Source organism: Pezoporus flaviventris, unplaced genomic scaffold (assembly GCF_033815535.1).
Source record: "Pezoporus flaviventris isolate CSIRO_AGI_PZ_B2104156 unplaced genomic scaffold, CSIRO_AGI_Pfla_v1 ptg000005l, whole genome shotgun sequence".
NCBI lineage: Eukaryota > Metazoa > Chordata > Aves > Psittaciformes > Psittacidae > Pezoporus > Pezoporus flaviventris.
Window position 1 is genome coordinate 18892935 of NW_026892553.1, and position 18544 is coordinate 18911478.

An 18544-nucleotide genomic window follows, 5' to 3' on the forward strand; every position below is an offset into this window, starting at 1 on the left:
GATAGAACAAACCAAGAGATAGGGAAAATAATCAGAAGTTTCATCTAGTTAAATTTGCATGTCAGTGTAAATCATGTTTTACCATGCAGACTATACTTTAATGTAGTCTATCCTCTTCAGTGATGGGGTCTTCAGTCCAGCTGCAGCACATTTTTCTCTTCATCACAACACCTTGCTCTGTGCTGGGCAAACGTGCAACATCCTCATCACAGTGAGGAAGGCAGCTCTGGCACTGTGCTGACAGCCCTGCCTGCTCCCACTGCGAAGGCAGGAAAGGTGCATGCTCTAAGGATGTTCCCAGGCATGGCAGGATAAATGATACCCGCTTTAGCTGATAAATGTTTTCTAACACCTTCAACCATGGCCACTGCTCTAAATTATGCCAGCAGCAAACCTCAGCAGATGCACACAGTTGTACTGTGCATTTTACAGCATCTTACAGTGGTGTTGCAGCATCCCTGAGGATGCTGGCCAGGGTCCAGGATGGGAGAAGCTTGGTAGGTCTCCATGCAGCATCACAAGCTCCTGATTTCCCTGCCCAGACAGGTACTCCCTTGGGTTGTGTTCACAGGCTCAGCCTATTATGGGGAATCTGACCATGGGTTTTGGGGTTTAGTTGTGAACTGCACTATGCAGAAGGGACCAGCAGCCTGGGCTGAGCTTGCTGTGCCTGTCTGGCCCTGCTCTGTGATGTGAGATGCTCCTGAAAGTCAGGTCCCTGAAGAAGTAAAGCAGTACCCTGCATCAGGTCTTCCTTAATGACGTATGTGCAGGTCTTTCCTAATGATACGTGCTGGTGCTGAGTGGAGGGGCAGAGAGATGGATGCTGCTTCCTTCAGGTGTTTGTCTCTGCTGAGAGCAGTGTGGTTCCAGATTTCAGGAGGCAGACTGCTTGCTGTCTTCAGCAGAGAAGCAGGGAGGGCATCACCCTCCCATGGGATGATTATTAGGAGATTCAGGAAGCTGAAAGCCTTGGAGCTATTACGCTGCTTTTCTCTACAAGTCATCCCCCAGGCATCTGAAATCCACAGAGGTGTTGCTGCGCATCCATCCCTCGCTGCAGGTGGTGGGAGCTGAGGATACTCAGCACCTTCTGAGGTAAGGCTTCATAAGAAGAGCCTAAGCATGAAGTGCGCTGCCCAGATCCTGACAGACCTGCAGTTAGATGCCTGTGCAACAGCTGTTAAAAATCAGCAGGGAAAATGCTGTTTGTGTAAGAGCAGTTTTGATGTCCTGCGAGGTAAATAACATGCATGCGAAGTAGATAAAAGACTAAAGTGCATCCACTCTCCTTGTTAGTCATTTGATAATCAATGGTGAAGTCCTTGTATGAAAAGATGGGAAGTCTTTATAAGCTCAGACTTCAGGTATTGCTTAGAGCAGAAGTTTTGGTCTCAGGAAGCTCAGAAACGTGGCTGAAATGCCAATGCAACAAATAAGGCCCAGACTCTCGCTCCATTGCACTGCTCACTGGGCTCACAGTGACCCAAACCCATCATAATGCCAAAAAAGAGCCTTGGCAGAACCTGGAGCTGGACCAGCGTTTGATGCTTTGGCGCTTCGATCACACACCGCTTGCTTCCAGCATCACTTTTCAGCCCTGCACCATCAAACAAGGAGTAGCGACTTCCAGCTACTCACAACTCTTCACCGTCACGTTGCAAAGCGTGTTTGGCAAGAGGGAGTTGTAAGCAGATAAGAAGTAGAGCAGACGGTGTGAGCCGCGAAGTGCGAGAACGCGAGCACTGCCAGGTTCTCGGCGTGTTCAGTGGCGATTGTAATTCAGATCACCAAACATGGGATTACGTTGCTGTGATTCAGCAGAGCCAATAAGGAATGTGCCACTTTCCTCTCCTAAATTTGCTGTGGGTGCTCCACGTTGTGACCCAGGGTGTAGGTGCCTGCAGGGTGATTCATGGGCCTGGATGCACGTTAGTATTTAGGTGGATTTTTGAGCTGCTGCTTTTTTTTTTCCCCTGATACATATGAAATATCAAGCTCAGGAGCAAAATCACTTTCCAAGCTTACCCTGGTGTCTTTAGAACGTGGCTTAATGAATAGAAAATACCATTATGAAACCTCAGCTCCTTTCCTACGCTCGCTTTCCCTTCTAGAAAGCTGCGTGCCTCCCCTACATCTGCCCAGAAGGGCTTTCCCTCCCTCTCGTGCTGCAGGTTGAGCTAATGAGCAGCTCTTGTCACAGTGACTCAGCAGCGCTTCTGCCTCGTTACACTCACACTGTAACCTGCCGACAAGATGGCTCACCCGGACGGCGCTCCCTGCCAGCTGAAAAGGCCCATGTGAACGTGCGCATCTCAACAAGGATGCTGGAACAAGCAAAGACCGTCTCCAGGGACTCCCCAGACCAACAGGAGTGGGTTGGTACTGGAAAACAAACTCGGAACTCGAGGAGAAGCTAACCCAGGATGACAGCAAAACACACGGATTCAGCACATCTATTAAATCTGCAGAAAGCGTTTTCCACTCAGCACATCGTTCTGCTGGGGAGCTCCCAAACCAGTCTGTGGTTCTGTGAATAGATAGAACACACAATAACCATTATACTCCAGATAGAATCATACAGTATATAGTCTGGGCTGGAAAGGACCTTAAAGCTCCTCCAGCTCCAACCCCCTGTGATGGGCAGGGACACCTTCCACTAGAGCAGGTTGCTCCAAGCCCCTGTGTCCAACCTGGCCTTGAGCATTGCCAGGGATGGGGCACATCCTGAAATCATGGCTTGCCAGAGGCTGGGGAGGTGTGCTGGGAAAATGCTGGGATAAAATTCCCTTGTCCTTATACTCTCCCCTAGGCATCTGCAATGGCTTGAGAAAGACGTGACCTCCCTGGTCAGTCCTCTTGCTGCTTCTTATTGATGTTTTCCTTATGGGTTAGTTTTCAGGAGGCCCTTGCTACTCTGATGAGGAATCCCAAAAGTGTCAGTTAACCCTGGTTAAGGATATGCAGGAAAAAGGCATTTGTGGTGAGAGTATGGGACTGGGGTGAGGATGAGCTGCAGGAAAAGCTGAATGGGGAGATGGAAGGGTGCCTGTTCCTGCATGTTCCTATGCCTGCTGTTGTGTGCGGTTGTTGTGCAGGGCAGGACCTGGAGCTTCGGCTGTTGCAGCAGTGCTAAGACAAACAAAACTTGGTAGTTCCTGTGCTAAAAGTAAGTAAAGGGCAGTTCACTTCCCCAAAATGACTCTCCATCAATTCAGGCTAGCGTTAGATTGACAGAACAGATCTGTCATGTGGGGGTATTTGGAGTGACTTCATTATACACATTTTGGTGTCTTTTTATCCTCAGATAGCCCTGCGATTGCAACAGTGCTAAGAGGAAGTAAATTCATCTCTGTTCCTACTTGGCAGCCTCAAGAGGAATGTTTACTGCTTCCTGGCCGTTTACCTCCTTGCAAACCCACTGAAAGCATCCTTTTCCTGACAGGACTTTTATTGCAAGCGATGAGGTGCAAACACTGAGAACCCAGCTGGCCTGTAGAAGTTCACATGGCATTTGCAGCATTGCCAGTCAAAAGGCATCTTCTGAAAAGCCCACTAAGCAAAACCAATGGGGAGTCAGCGGGCAAGGAAAAGGGGTCATTACCCCCAAGATTCCGAGTTTCATGGCTGCTTTTAGGAAGTGCAGCACAACTGGAAGGGGTTTCCAAAGGAAACTCTGTTCTTTCAGTCACAGAGAGCCTGAATACCATCCTCTTGGCACGACTCTTCAGTACCGAAAGCAGAAACAACTGTGTGAGTCCTAGAAAGCAGGATAAATGTGGTGTGTGGTACAGAAGCTAGGCTGGGATCAAGGAAACAGAAAAGCTGTCATATTTAGATTATACCTCTGAAGCCTTGGTTTCAGAAGCTAACATTTCCATAGAGAAGCTGATTCTTGGAGTTAGACCTGACAATTCTTGGATGGAAAATCTAAACAGGGACTAGGAAACAAAACAAGTCTGTTGAATCAAAATTGCATCAAGAAACTTGCATTTCCATACTGAAGTGCTTTCATTAGGATTAGCAAAGGGATGCGAAATGTAGAATAGATTAGGGAGTCTTTGGACTCCAATATAAGAGCTTTTACCAGCAGATGGGATGGTTTAAATAATTGAACTGATAAGACCTTTCATATTTCATGTTCTGCGGATGCTACAGGTGCTATCACATTGTTTTTCATTGTTGTCATTTTACCCAGACAGCGCTGAATATTGAGCTGCATGGCTCTTCTAAAATGAAATCCACTGGGGAGCTCAGCAAAACAGGCATGGTAATTGGTGAAGTGCAGCTCTGTTTATTTAAAGCCTCAGGAGGTATCTAAAAATCAGAGCACCGGTTTCAGACGCACAGCACAAGAGGCTGGCTGCTTTATAAAGCGCTGTCCCCTTCCCTTATGACGGCTTGGCAGATTAATGAGGGAGTCAACTTAGACCCTTCATCCTCATCCCCAGGGTATTTCAGATGCTAGAAAATCCCATCATGAGGTAGCAGTGTTCCTAGCGAACCCAAGTATTGGAGGGACCTTACACTTGAGCTGACTGGGAATGGGCAAACCTCAAAAGACTTGTGAGGGCATGTTTCCTCAAATGACAGCTCCAGAACCTCATGCTATAACAAAATGGGTGTAGCAAACTGAAAGGAGTGCCCTGTTCCTCACCCTAGCAGTACTCACAGCCTCCAACTAAACTGGAAGACCAGTATTTTAAGTGTACATGAAGTATTTCTCACATGAGGCTACCTTGTGGAGCTTGCACACAAATCAGAAGCAGGGTTTCATCAATCTGAAGGTTTCAGTTCAGGTTTTAGGCAAAAGTTCCCATCAATTCTCATACCATTCTTGTTATTTCACACCAGTGTGCTCAGATCTAGAGAGTCATCTGCTGCCAGCTGAGCCGTATTGACAGTGACAGAAGGCACAATAAGCTCAGAGTAAATAAGCGAATGGTCTGAAGCAGAGCAAAAAGCCAAAGAAATTCTAATAAGTGGAATAGACACAATACAAAGTGCAGATCTGTTCCCTTTACCTGATGAACTAAGAGTTTAATGGGCTTGATATTGCAAGCCCTTTCCTTGTGTAAGTAATCCTTAGTCAAGCAAGCAGTTCCATTGACTGCCTGCCAGAGGATGAATTAATTTATCTGAGGAAGATTTTAAGGATCTGGACAAGGCAGCCATCGATTTGCAATATGAAATTTCTCTCTGATTAAAAAATGAACAGAGCATTTAGGAGGCCAGAGAAGCTTAATGACTAAAATAAATCCCTGCTTGCCTGGAGACATGTCTCAAAGCCTGGAACGGTCATCAGGAATAGGGAGAGCAGCAGATTTCAGTTCTGGGTGCCCAGAGGGTTTGCTTGGTGTCATGGGCAAGATTTGATTCCTTGGCTTGGAGCCTTCCCTGGAACAGAATGTCCAGGGCTTCATTTGGAGCCGGACTAATGCCTTCCTATGGAATAATTCAGTAAGTGCAGAAGCGGGTGTTGCGTTGTGCACAAATAATTCCTCTCTCCAAATGCCTCAAATTTCCTTTAACACTTCAAATTCTCTGGCGGACCCATGTGAAAACCCCTGGTTCTCCTGGTGTGTGTGTGTGGGAACACTCTTTATGCAGTGCTGTCACCACACCAGGAGCATCACGATAAGGTTCACCAGTACAGCATACTTTCTTGCATGCCTGGTGCCATGGGTGAGCAGGGATGACTGAGTTTATGTTACCACTGTTGGGCATCATGAAACAGGAGCCAGCTTCATTCCCCTGCTTTTGAAGATCTTGACTTTAATTTATGCTTTAGCTGCATCTGTGTGAAACAAAGATTTAATGGGGATTCTAGACAGTGGGAGCTTGCTCCATGGGTGCAGTTCAGCACAGACTTCCTTAGGCTTTTGCCTGGGGAAATTATTGCAGCTGTGATAGAAAAGACCTGGAAGAGCTTTATGCGAACTGTTGATTTCTACCACATTAGTTAATTGTTTCCTACATTTACATTTGTAATCAGTGAGAGGCCAAAAAACCACCTGTACTCTCCAAGCATTGCATTAACAGTTTAGATTTCCTTTAATTATACTTGTAGGAACAATACCAGAACGCATTGTAAATACCTTGTAGCTCTTAGAACTCAATTACAAATAATGCTTTTCTTCATGAAATTAGGTCCAGAGCAGTGGCAGGCAGAGCATATTCCCTGCTCATCAACCAATAGCCATTGCACTGATGATGTGTTTTCCGGACCAGCATTGATCTGGTAGCACTAAAAGCACGGGTTTATGCACCATCTCCATCACACAGCCCAAGCAGTGCTGTGTTTAGAGGCCTTACAGTAATTTCCCCATGGTGAATCCCTGAAGATCTTGACATTTTCAGCTAAGAAGGGAGTCTTGATCTGCAAGTTGCTTGGGAATAGCTGTGCTAAGGAAACCAAGCTCCTTTCGTGCTGTTAACTGATGAGTCCAGTCACCCTGGCTTGGCTGGGAATCATAGAATCATAGAATAGTTAGGGTTGGAAAGGACCTTAAGATCATCCAGTTTCAAGTCCCCTGCCATGGGCAGGGACACCTGATCAGCTTCGTCTGATGAAGCTTCATTTGCTACCCAACAGCAAACCCTCTGCACTTGCAGCCCTTCGTTTTATTCTCACAGGGATGACAGTGAAAGAAGGCAAGTGATTTCTTTTTTCCCCTCTCATTTAATACCAGGCTTTCTGTTGGTGAGCTGTTTTGTTTCCCTCTGGCTCTGACAATCTTCTAAACAGCAGTTGCTTCTCTTATGAAACAATTGGAGTTAACATGGGTAATTGTGATAGTTACGGTCTTTACTTTCTGATATAGCAATTATTCAATCTGTACTTTTTACTGAGTCAAGCAATGATGGTAAAATTCAGTTGTCATTAGGCTGATCTCTCTGGAGACTGCTACAGCAAGGACAAATCCGAACATCTCTACTCCTCCTCAAAGCCAGTGTTGAGTAACTTAGAACTGAGTTCCCTGTGCCTTGCACCCGTTCAGGTTGTACCTTCCACATCATTGTGTCAGCTGCAGCAGGGCCACATGCATTATGAAGAGAAGAGCTTGGTCCTTTGACTGCTGTTTTGGTGGTTTGAAAGCCCTGTTGGTAGGAGTCCTGTGAGGTTTTGCAGGTCGTGTAGTTCTTAAACTGAAATCAAAGCACTTGAAGCTGGAGGTAGGACAGCAATAAATACAGGGGATATGTAAATAGCCCAAGTAGCTCTCATAAGTAGAGTTTTGTGAGTTCATATTGATTACTTCAGCAATAGATATTTTCCTTCCACCTTCCTGAAATGGGGGTTCACAAAGCTACAGTAAATTTTGTTTAATGCTCAAGGTCCTGAAATCCTGATAACATTTTATTTCCTTGGGACAAGTCTTTTGAAATAACATATTTTGCATCAGTACCATCCTGATGCTACAGCCATTTAGTTTCTTAATAGAATGCTAAGGAATATACCTGTTACAAGGAATAGCACAAAGCTAGCGCTGTGTTTTAACTCCAGAGCGTGAATTTAATTTCCACTCATGATTTATTTGTTCTTACTGACTCATTCAACACTTCCTAAACACTTTCTACTGGTGCAGAGGTATTAGTCTGTGGCTCACATTGGTGTATAAGATTTAGGAGGAGGTAATCATGCCCCTAAGGCTAATTGCATCATCTCTGAAAGACTGGGTGTGAATAATGCTTTGCTATGGCTAGTTAGAAGTGGAGCATTCTGCTTGAAATGTTATGTGCATGCAGGCCAGCAGTCCCCTGATAATACCAGTACCTCCTTGAAAGCTTTTTCCATCCCATCACATATGAGCAGCTACCATGTCTGTTCAGGAGATACGAGAAAGCTAGGCTTACGATCAAGCTCTATTAATTGGGATATTAGCAGTAGATAATAAGTAACCCAAACCAGTCTGGGAATCTATGATTCTGCCTAAGAATAGGTGTGAGCCAGGCTGCTCGAATTCATGCCTGTTCCTAGAGAGGCCATGCTGCAGAGGAGGGTGAGGTGGGATATAATCAAAGTGCATAGCCACATGCAATGGGGAAGGGTTCTCTCTGAGTCCTGACCTTTTCTCACAGAGGCTTCCAATGGAGGAAACTTCAGTGTCTTTAGCCCCTTCCCCAAACTGATGAAATACCTATATACAGGTTTACATCATGCAGAATGTGCAACCAGCTCAGAAATCAGCTTGCTCAAAACCTCATTTCTCAGCTGCTCAGGCACTATTGAGAACAGAGGTGGAGAAAGATCTTAGATCAAAATTAAGAGCTAAACACTTCAGCTAGGCAATCTTCTCTGTGCTGAGCCAAGGCAAGCCCCAAATGTCCCTGGGCCACCTCAGTTCTCATGCACTTAAGTCCACACAGGTCTTGTAGGAGAGAAAGAAATGGCAAAAAAATAGCTGAACTCTTCCTGTTCGGTTTCATTGTGTCCTGGGGAAAAGATAAGAGCAGTAGTAATGCTTTCATGTCTCCTGCTTTTGAAACCTCTGAACATGAATCACTGGGACCACAGTGAGCAGAAGGCTGGTGCTTGGCCAAGCTATGGCCCTTCAGTGTCAAAGCCATTGCTAACTCCAGCAAGGTCAGGTTTTCATGCTGGTAGTTTCATTTGCAGGGCTGTGTTTGGAAGCTTTTGGAAGGAGATGAAGCTTGCCCTTCTTCAGCAGCTCCTTTCCTCTACCCATTGATTTCTTTCTGTGAGTAGCATCTGAGTCCAATCTCTGCCCCATCTATCTGGCACAGTCAAGAAGACTGATTGAGATCAGGCATATAGGGACTAGGGGGGAGGATTGGAGATTCACATTCAGTGCTCCCCAGTGCAAAGATGGGTAGTAGCTGAAAACCTATAGGCATTTCTTTGTCTTTTGAACATTGTGCTTACTTGGTTTGGTTAGCAAAGCTTCTCTACTCCTTCAGCTGACTCTCCTCCAAATTCTGTGTAGGAAATCCAGGAAGTTTTGACTGGCAGCAAGCAGTACATCTTGCTGAAATCTCAGCAATCATTGCTTTTGTTTTATCACTGGGGTTGGTGATGGGACCTCAAGGACATCTGGCGGGATATAAATTCAGATTCACCTGTTTGTGCACTTTTCTCCTGTTAAATAAGGCACTTTTCCTATGGAGTGCTGCGGAAGAAAAATCTTAGAGATGCTATGTGGAGAGTATAATAGTTCAGCTGTAATGAATCCTGTTAGAAACAGATGATGTATTGTGATTTTCTTAGTGCAGCACTACAGTGAAGTGTCCTTTGTAGGGCCTTGGAGAGTGCATGTGTTTAATAGTCGGTATAGAAAGCAAACGATTTAGAAACCATGGTGACTCAAAAGTTGTGGCTTTATTTAGGCACAGGTAACAGCCAGTTAAAAAACTTCTGCATCCTCTTTTCATCTTTTATTTTCTTTATTTCCTATTTCTTTTCCCTTGGAAGTTAATACAGGTACCGTGGCATAGCAGCAGACTGTTGGGAAGCAAACAAGGTGTTTGGGAGAATTTCATTTACATTTATTTCTTGACTAAATTTATCAGAGAGAAGTACATCAGGACAATGTTGCACTGTTTTCTTAAGTGTGTACTGTGTCTGAGTGCCTGCTTGGTCGTAGAATCATAGAATGGTTTGGGTTGGAAAGGACCTTAAGATCATCTGATGATATATCTGACTCTACTGATAACATATGTCATGAAATAAAGCAGTAGGGTAAGGAAGAGAGAGCTGGCTTGCTCATGGCCATAAGGAAAGGAACATTGCAGCATAGCTCAACTCTTATCAAACCCAGAGGAAGCTGCTGGGGAAGCAGGAATGCGCTCAGGTTGGGAACCATTAACAGTGTTTTCCTTGACACTAGAGAATCCAACTGCTTAATCCAGCCCCTGGGAAAAGAGGTTCTGTTCACTGCTTGTGAAAATGCCAGTTGTTAAGGCCATTGGTTATCTCTGATGTATCGGGTACCACTGAGGATATAACCAATGCCCATGGCAGTTTCTTATGGGAAGAAGAGTCAGAGAAGCCTCATTGAAATACTGAGTTTGTCCAGAGGCCAGCAGTGCAGTAAACTGATGTTCTTGGCTATGTTACCTATTGTACAATAGTATTTAAGGAGCAATCTGCATCCAGCAAGCTGATAGATTTGGCAGTTGTTCACTCCTTTGGCTGTGTGGTGTGCCACAGCACCACTTATCTGTATTGTTGCTTGCAGTGGGCAAAGGTGGCAAAAAAACAAGGTCCATAATCAAAGGAACATGTTAGGAATATTGACCATTACTTAAAAGGCTAAATGCCATGCGTAAGAAAAGATTTGTTGTAAGACAGGAGAGGATTTTCATCATAAAAGCATTCCTGTGTCAATTTGTGTGCTTTATCTTGCTAGCTGTAGCGCTGGTCCTACAAGCAGAGAGCTGATAGTACAGCATCAACCTGCAGCATTTCTGTTTCCAGGGTGGGAACTGGGAAAGCACATACTTGTGTGTGTGTATTTTAGATGCTTAGCTTGTCCTTTAAACCCAGCAGATCAATCAAAGTACCGTAGTTCTTTGGGCAAGAAAAGACATTCTCATTAATTTTCATCACCCACATGTAACTTACTGCATTATACTGGAAAATCTCACCTGAGAAATCCTTTCATAATGCACAATGGTGCAGAGCAGAAAAATGGAACCGTTTATCCCCTGTATATTTTGTCTTTCGGGGATCTGGATGATACCGTTACTCTGTTGGTTGTAGCAAGTGTGTCTTTCCTAACCCATGTGCACTAATCTAATTCATCGAGGTGCACAAACACAGTTTGCTTAGCACTGGCTTTGGTAGGCTCAACACCTCGCTCTTTGGAAAGTTCCTCCAAGTGCAGAAGCTCAGCAGAGTGCCAGGAGTTTGAGTAAATGCACCTACCAAAGTAGTAGGCTCCATTTAAACATCGTGATTGTGTATTAAAGACATATTCCACCTTCCACCCTTGATGCTTTATCGCAGCTCCGCTGCTCTTTGCCATTTAGATCTAAGGATGCAAGTGTTCTAGCAGCCCAGTGAGCCCCAGCTATCACAGAGCATCATGGCAATGTGGTGGTGGTGCCTGGCATCTGAGGTGTCCTGGGGGCATTACCAAATGTCCTGCTGAGCTGGTGGGCAGGCATCTCCCCGGTCTGGTGATGTGTCCAAGCCACAAGCAGGCAGCAGAGCTCATGGTCAGACACAGTCTGGGGCGGCCAAGGCGCAGAATTGAGGAGGTTTCCCATCAGATGGGGTAGATTTTCACCCTTCTTGGCTAGCACAAGCTGCGGTAAGGAATGAATTTGCCTGAAGAGCAGGATGTGTATTCGCAAAGATTTTGCATTATGAAAGGCTGGTGCGGCACTGAGTGGCCAAGACACACGTGTGTATCCTCATCCCTATAGCACAGGACTCCTGCTATGTGCATGAGGTCAGCAGATCACTAAACACAGCTCTCCCAGTTGTCACTGTGCCAGTGCTTGGGTACCTTTCCCACCCCAAGGCAGAGCCCAGGCAGCCTCCTTTACTGTGAGCCCACACACACCCCACAATCCCCACTGTTACACTCAGGTGCTTTTAAAGCTGCACCTCTTCTGGTTTGGGCATCAATAATTCTCTGCACAGCTTTTATCTAGGTAAGAGATGAAGAAATCCATCTGCTGTTCGTTAGTGTCATTGACCAGTCAGCAATACAAGAGTGTCTGCCTGCTGACAGTGCCCTTCCCAGAGATGGTAAAAGACAATCCAATTCAAGGCAGGGCAGGGTTCATTAACAGAAATCGCTGCTGATGAAAAAGAAAAGATTAGTCGAGAGAGAACTCCAACCTGCACAACCTCATCTTATCTTTTTAGTCTCCTTTTCCTTGATATTTTCTGCTCCAAGAGTAAAAACTTTAATATAAGCCCTACATTTTTGCATGCATGCATATTCAGGGTTGTAAATGAAAGGAGAGTGACAGTTTTGCATTTAGTAACTTCACACCCACACACCTCTTTTCTTTCTGATGCTGACACTTCAGCCTTTGAAACAGCTCCCAAAAGCAGTCCTCAGATGCACAGAAGCCAGATCTAAAGAGGGAACCTGGATCTGCTACTATTTGCACATGGCACCTGGAAAGGGCTTTGAAGAAGGGTTCCTTTTGAGATGAGTAGCGCAGAAATTGTTTCTCATTAACTCAGGAGAAAGCCTAAAGCCAGTTAAAAGAACAGACCAAGTGTGTGAAGTTGTCTAAGCGCTTGTTCACGCTGCGGAGAGAAGTAAAACTCCTGTACCAGTGACATTAAAGGTGGGCTGGGCTCCCCTCCTCCCCACAGGACAGGACACCGGCTTTGGTGGACTCCAAGCAGGTTTTCAGATCCTATGGGCTCCTACTGCCTTTTGCTTACCAGTGTGCATGGGCATGGGGTGGATTTGTGGGTACCCGCTGCCCTGCATCCCCCTGCATCCTCAGCAGCGGGGCAGAAAGCTGCTGTGGGTGTTGGTTATACACAAACCCCTTCACTGGTGCGGTCCTCTCCTTGCAAGGGGGAGCAAGGGGTGAGTTATGGCCTCCTGAACAGGCTGTTTCCTCTGCCAGGTTGATACCAGAGACTGTATGTGATTTTCCCTAAATCCGGTGGCTCACTCCTCTCCTCTTATAGCATCTATCTTATAAACAACCTGTTCACTTTTACTACAGCCGACTCCATCCCTTTCTTCCTGTCACTTCCCCTCTTTTCACATCCACTTTTCTCCCTACTTTACTTACTACATTTCTTTCTCCCCAGAACCCATCACATCCCTCTCTTTGCCAGCAGAGGGGACAGATTTACTTCCCGGCGCCCCCTCCCTCCTGTTCCTAGAATCGCTACAAGCCTGGTCCAGAGCTTGCTGGAGCCAACGGCAAGTGTGTGACTATAAAAATCCCAAAACACATTTCACATTTGGGAACAAAAGGAGTGGTTTGAAAACCTGTTTCTCCTCCCACTTGCTTCAGAGGACACCCGGCCTTGGAAGGGCTTTTCTTTTCCAAACACTCTGCTCAGAATAGGCATTTATTACAAAGAAAGTCATTTCCAATTACTTGAAGTAATTGAAGTGGGGGTGGCAGGCATACATATTCAACTCACATCATCTGTATTTTGGGTACTTTAAAATTAGCATTGCTAGGAAGCCTGCGTGGTGTAAGCCCTAATGATCCTTAGCCATTCACAGCAGAGCACCCAGTTCTGTGAGCTCTGTTTAAATCAGCATCAGAGTGTGTTTGCCTCTGGGAAGCAACAGTCCCTTTCTCCCAGGTAGAAGGATGTGCTGGAATTGCCTTTGCAAAGCCTTTGGATGAACTGCTTAGGAACGTGATTATCTTTGGGAGAAAGGAGCTGTATCATTTAAGCACTGTCATTTTTAGTCACGAGGAGGGCTTGTTTAACAAAGACAAGTTAAAATGGGCAGCAAAGGTGTGTGAGCTTTCAAAGTGTGCAAGTCTGACTGGGGCTGGGGTATTATTTGGGTTGTTCTTTTCTTCGAGTGGCCAAAAAAAGGAGCCATGGAAAAATCCACTGATAAAATTAGACTGGAAACTGAGCCGAGAACTACCAAAGAGGAAAGGCAGTGTGAGAGAGGGGGGAGAGAGAAGGAATTAATAAAGCAGCAGAAACAGGGAAAGAAAGAACACAGAATAATATACAATATGATCCAGGGTGAGTAGATTACAGATCAGACAGCCATCCATCACAGCTGAAATTGAATTATTCTGAACTAAGTATGACTGGGCAAAGTATTAATTTAAGCCTCTTTTTTTGCATGTAGAAAGTTACTTAGGGAAAGAGAAGTGTTGGGAGAGAATTAATCAGTGGTGCGGAAAGTGTATGTACTAGAAGGTGAAGCATGTACTATATGTACTAGAAGGTGAAGTACGTACTATATGTACTAGAAGGTGAAGCGTGTGCTATATGTACTAGAAGGTGAAGCATGCACTATATGTACTAGAAGGTGAAGTACATACTATATATGCTAGAAGGTGAAGTATGTACTGTGTGTACTAGAAGGTAAAGTATGTACTGTATGTACTAGAAGGTGAAGCATGTACTATATGTACTAGAAGGTGAAGCACGTGCTATATGTACTAGAAGGTTAAGCACGTGCTATATGTACTAGAAGGTGAAGCACGTACTATATGTACTAAAAGGTGAAGTATGCACTATATGTACTAGAAGGTGAAGTACATATTATATGTACTAGAAGGTGAAGCACGTACTATATGTACTAGAAGGTGAAGTATGTACTAGAAGGTGAAGTACGTACTATATGTACTAGAAGGTGAAGCATGAACATGGGTACTCATTGCTTATTTGCAGAACCACAGAGTGGTTTATGTTGGAAGGGACCTTAAAGCTCACCCAGTTCAACCCCCTGTAAACGTGAGTCTCCTCCAAAAGACAAGAATTACTCTTTAATAGCCCCTTTATGCTAGAGAACCACCAACTGGGTGGCTGGGAATAGGTGAGGTACGAAGCATCTGGCGCTGCTGAGATCCCACCTGCTATCACTGAACTCAGAGATGATTTTCAGTATCATCCTGCTTGATTTCCTTTTCCTACTAAGCTAAACGAAGGTGTTCCCTAAAGTTTCCAGCCTCACTTTTGCTGTAGAAGCACTGGCAGATATTTTGGGGGTGGTTTTCTTTGTGGGGAAATGCACACTCTGCAGATTTGCTTCAACTTGAAGGTACATGTTGAAATTTTCCAGCAATTTTTACATGGGGCTTGACACCAAGGAGAAAAGTATCAGCATGAGCAGAGAGATTGTCAAACTGGTGTGAAATATGAGAATAGAGGGTTAGCACAGAGACTGTTTCCTTCAACCTAAATTAGGTACGCAATCAAGCCTTCCCCTTGAACCAAGTCACACTTGATGGTAAGGATCCATTTATAACTGAAAGGTTAGTCCACGATCAACAAGAATTCAGACTTTTTCAGTGATTTTTGTCTCCACATTTGTAACTTGTGATAAAAAAGTCTTAAAACCTTCAGGAAGCTTGCTATTATTTTTAACCACAGAGCCAGGTGCAGTGATGCTGCTCATGGTACCCCAGACCACCCAAGATCAGCTGCTTCTTGCCTAATCTTGCAGTAAAGGCAGGCATTGTGTCTCCAAGTCTGCAGCCTGGTTTGCAGAGCTCTGTACACCCAGACCCTCTGGTCCCACCAAGGCAAAAGTGGACAAGCCCCAGGGCTTGTTTACATGGGAGCAGTGGAACCCATAGGTTGTCCCCAGCGCATCCTAGCCACCACGTATGCAGCACCACTAACCAGCAAGGCGAACCCTTCTGTGGGTCTGGGTTGCTGCCAGCATGGGTGACATCCTTGGCATGACCACACAAACGATGACCCAGCAGCTTGTAGAAGTAATGCTACTTTCAGAGCCCAAAGTGCTACTGTCTGACCTATGTTCTGACCTATTGAGCTGTAGGAGTCTAGCCCTTAAATCAAGGAAGACAAAGATCTAGCTAGATTCAATATGAATTTTTAAGTGCTTTTTGTCTTGTCTGTTTTTATGAGACCTCAAAACACTTTTCATCTCCGGGCTGGAATTACTTTTCCATATCAACTGATGAGTTTACCTGAATCTGTGCTTTTTGTACCCAGAGACAGATTTCCTGAGTCATCGTTGCCCAAGATGCGAGTTGTCCAAGCTCTGTCCTTATCTCCCTTTCAGGAAATGGTGTGGAGCTTGCAATGTCTTATCAGAGACTCGCTTTTGAGAAAGCAGCAGTTGCTTTTGTGCCTTCTCAAAAGTGGGGTCCAAGCATTGGGGTTAAGCAAAAACATTGCATTAGCATTTCTCAGCTGGATGTGAGAGCTCAGAGAAAGCCAGCATTCATTACAGGCCTATATCCATTCCTGTCACATTAGCAGCGTGCTCAGCATTGGAGTGCTAGCATTGGTGGAGGTTAAATCAGCTCAGCGCTAGCTAAAGGAGGTGGTAATTTACTAATGGTGATTTGCTCATTTAAACGAGGCAACACATTTTTTCTCTGCAAATTCCCTCTCCTTCCTGTTTGTTGCTGTTTGTGTTCTGCTGTTCATTCAGCCCCTTTGCTCAGGAGTAACGATCCCTCTGGAGCTGGATTCCCATTCCCATTCAAACTTTTACCCAAGCTTTACATTTCTTGAAGCCAAGAAGGAACAAACTGCGTTTCTGTTGAGGGAAGAATGTAAAGAGGTTGGTACTGAACCAGAACAAGCAGCATCTTTATGACTTGGTGGTTCCTGGAGTGGTGGTGTTTGCTCAGGTCTATTTGAGGTCTCACTTGCCATGCGAACTGATTTTGATGCTAAACATGGCTTATGGTTTGCAGCTAAGAGTAACCTTACGCACCTATTTGGGGCAGAAGAATGAAATGCAGCCTTATATCCAGACTACCTGGGGATGACCATGGCTGCCCACCGATTTAACCTCTTTGTGCTTAGATGTGGTGTTACAGGAAAGGTGCCATGAGCAGGATGTACCAAGGGTTTGCTGTGGGAAGACTGGTGATGTTGTTTGTTTCAGCTGCAGCTTGTAAACAAGGTGTTTTTAGACCCTGCTTAGGATGACCACCACGAAAGGTCTGTCTCATGGCCACGCTGCTCTTTGCCTCCCGGGCTTAGGGCCAACTTCCCTCCCTTGTCCATAGTTTTGCAGGAAGGATTTTAAAATCCTGATGGCTGATTCATTGTGCTTGTACTCGGAAAGCCACCTGGATGGGCCTGCTCCTCCTCCTGTCTCATCCCAGCCGCTCCACACAATGAATTACTGTCAGTCTGCGGTACGTCTTGGTGTATCAGAGCTCTGCATATTGATAACAGGCAGCTGATTTTACAGTGTAAGAAATGAACAGTTAATGTGAGGCCGGAACAAAATTGTCTTTCCAAATCTCAGTTCTGACCAAATTATCTTAGTCCTGAATAAACAGAAAGTGCGTCAGGCACTGAATTTGGTATGGCCTCATAGGATCGGGAGAGCTGAAGGGTTCACATAGGGAAGGCAACAAAAGAGGGTATCAGCCCTGTTTTGCAGCATGGGATAGGATGCTCAGGGGGAGAACCCTGAGGGGGTGCTGCAGTTGGTGATGGATGGGACACATGGATGATGATGGGGATGGATGGATGATGGGTGATGAGGCATCCCAAGGGTGCTGGATCCCCCACATATTATGCCATTGCAAAGCTACCTTGGAAACGGTGTGGTCCACTTAGCACTAAATCATTCTTTATTAAAAACAACATATGCTTATTGGGTATTTCATTTTCTGTCTCACTGCTCCTGAACACGTTGTTGTGGTTACAGTAACAAGTCATGCATTTTTCTGCACCATTAGCTGGTAAAAGCATTTACTTTTTATGTCAAGAAGTGATAAGGACTAAGTTACAGCCTCCCTGAAAGTGTTTGCCTGTGCGTATGAGACTCGCTCTTCCAGGTCAGTGTCTCTGTAGGTAATTCCATGAAGCTGTCCTTTATTCCCCTGGTGATAATCAGAACTGGCTCCATTTCTGTACGTTGAGCCCCAGGACACATCTTGCAGCCTTCTGGTGATGAGCTGTGCTTGGACTAAGAGAAGGCAAACCCAGGACAGAGCTTATTTGGAAACCACTGTATGAGTTGAGATTTTGGGGTTTAATTCCCGAGATTGATTTTTGCGATGAAGAAGTTAATCAAGCCCTGGAGATCTTCCCTACCATTGAGTTACAGGAGTTACTGCAAATCTCCCACTTTACTATAAAAAGATCTGCTCCATTCTTAATTGGGAAATGTGCTCTAAATGCAGAAGGGGCAATATTTCAAACTTCCTGGGATCTGAATAGCATCAGTAGAAATCATTAAGTAAAACAGATGTTTTCCATCTGACAGTCGATCCAAGGAGAGTGGTTAGCCCCTTTAATGGAACTTAATGAGACACTTAGCAGTCCATTTCCTACTGCTGCTGGCTTTTACTTACAGCATCATCCCGACAGTGTGCAGCAACTTGCAGGCATAGCTGTGAAGGTCACTAAGCCTGTCTGAATATGGCAGTGATTTGAACCCATTGCTGCACACAGCAGCATTCCCACACTGGATTTAAAAGGTCTTCTGCCTCCAGTGCAGTTCTTCTGACCTGCAGTAATGTTTTCTCTTCAAAGCCCTTGAAATACTTGGCTAGCTGGTGCTGTCCTCAGTGCCCCAGAGCAGCATCCCTTGCTGTCAGTGAAAGGAAACCTCTTCCTTAAGCAATCAGCTTCCCATCCCCACCACATGCTCCTCCTGGGGTGGCAATGCTGGGAGCAGAGTCTCAGGGTTCATTCCACACCCTGCAGAAGGTGCAGGTGTGGCACCAAGCCAGGAAGCAGCACTGGGAGCAATCCCCATGTGGGAGCTGGCTGGTGGAAGGGTGAGAGGTTATTTAGGGGGGGTCACTAAAATCAACCTGGCACTACTAGGGCTGAAATGAGTCAGGCAGAGGGAGGAAGAAGGGATTCCTTAGGTTCTCCTCAAGCTCAACTGCATGTTCAGTAGAAAGGTAGTGATATAAAGGGAAATTTTGTGCATATTATGGGCAA

General features: G+C 45.3%; 1 protein-coding gene across 6 annotated transcripts in view; it reads left to right on the forward strand.

Annotated features, from left to right (window-relative positions):
- FGF13 (fibroblast growth factor 13) overlaps positions 1-18544 on the forward strand; it is a 241051-nt gene that overhangs the window by 198282 nt on the left and 24225 nt on the right. The window lies entirely within an intron of this gene.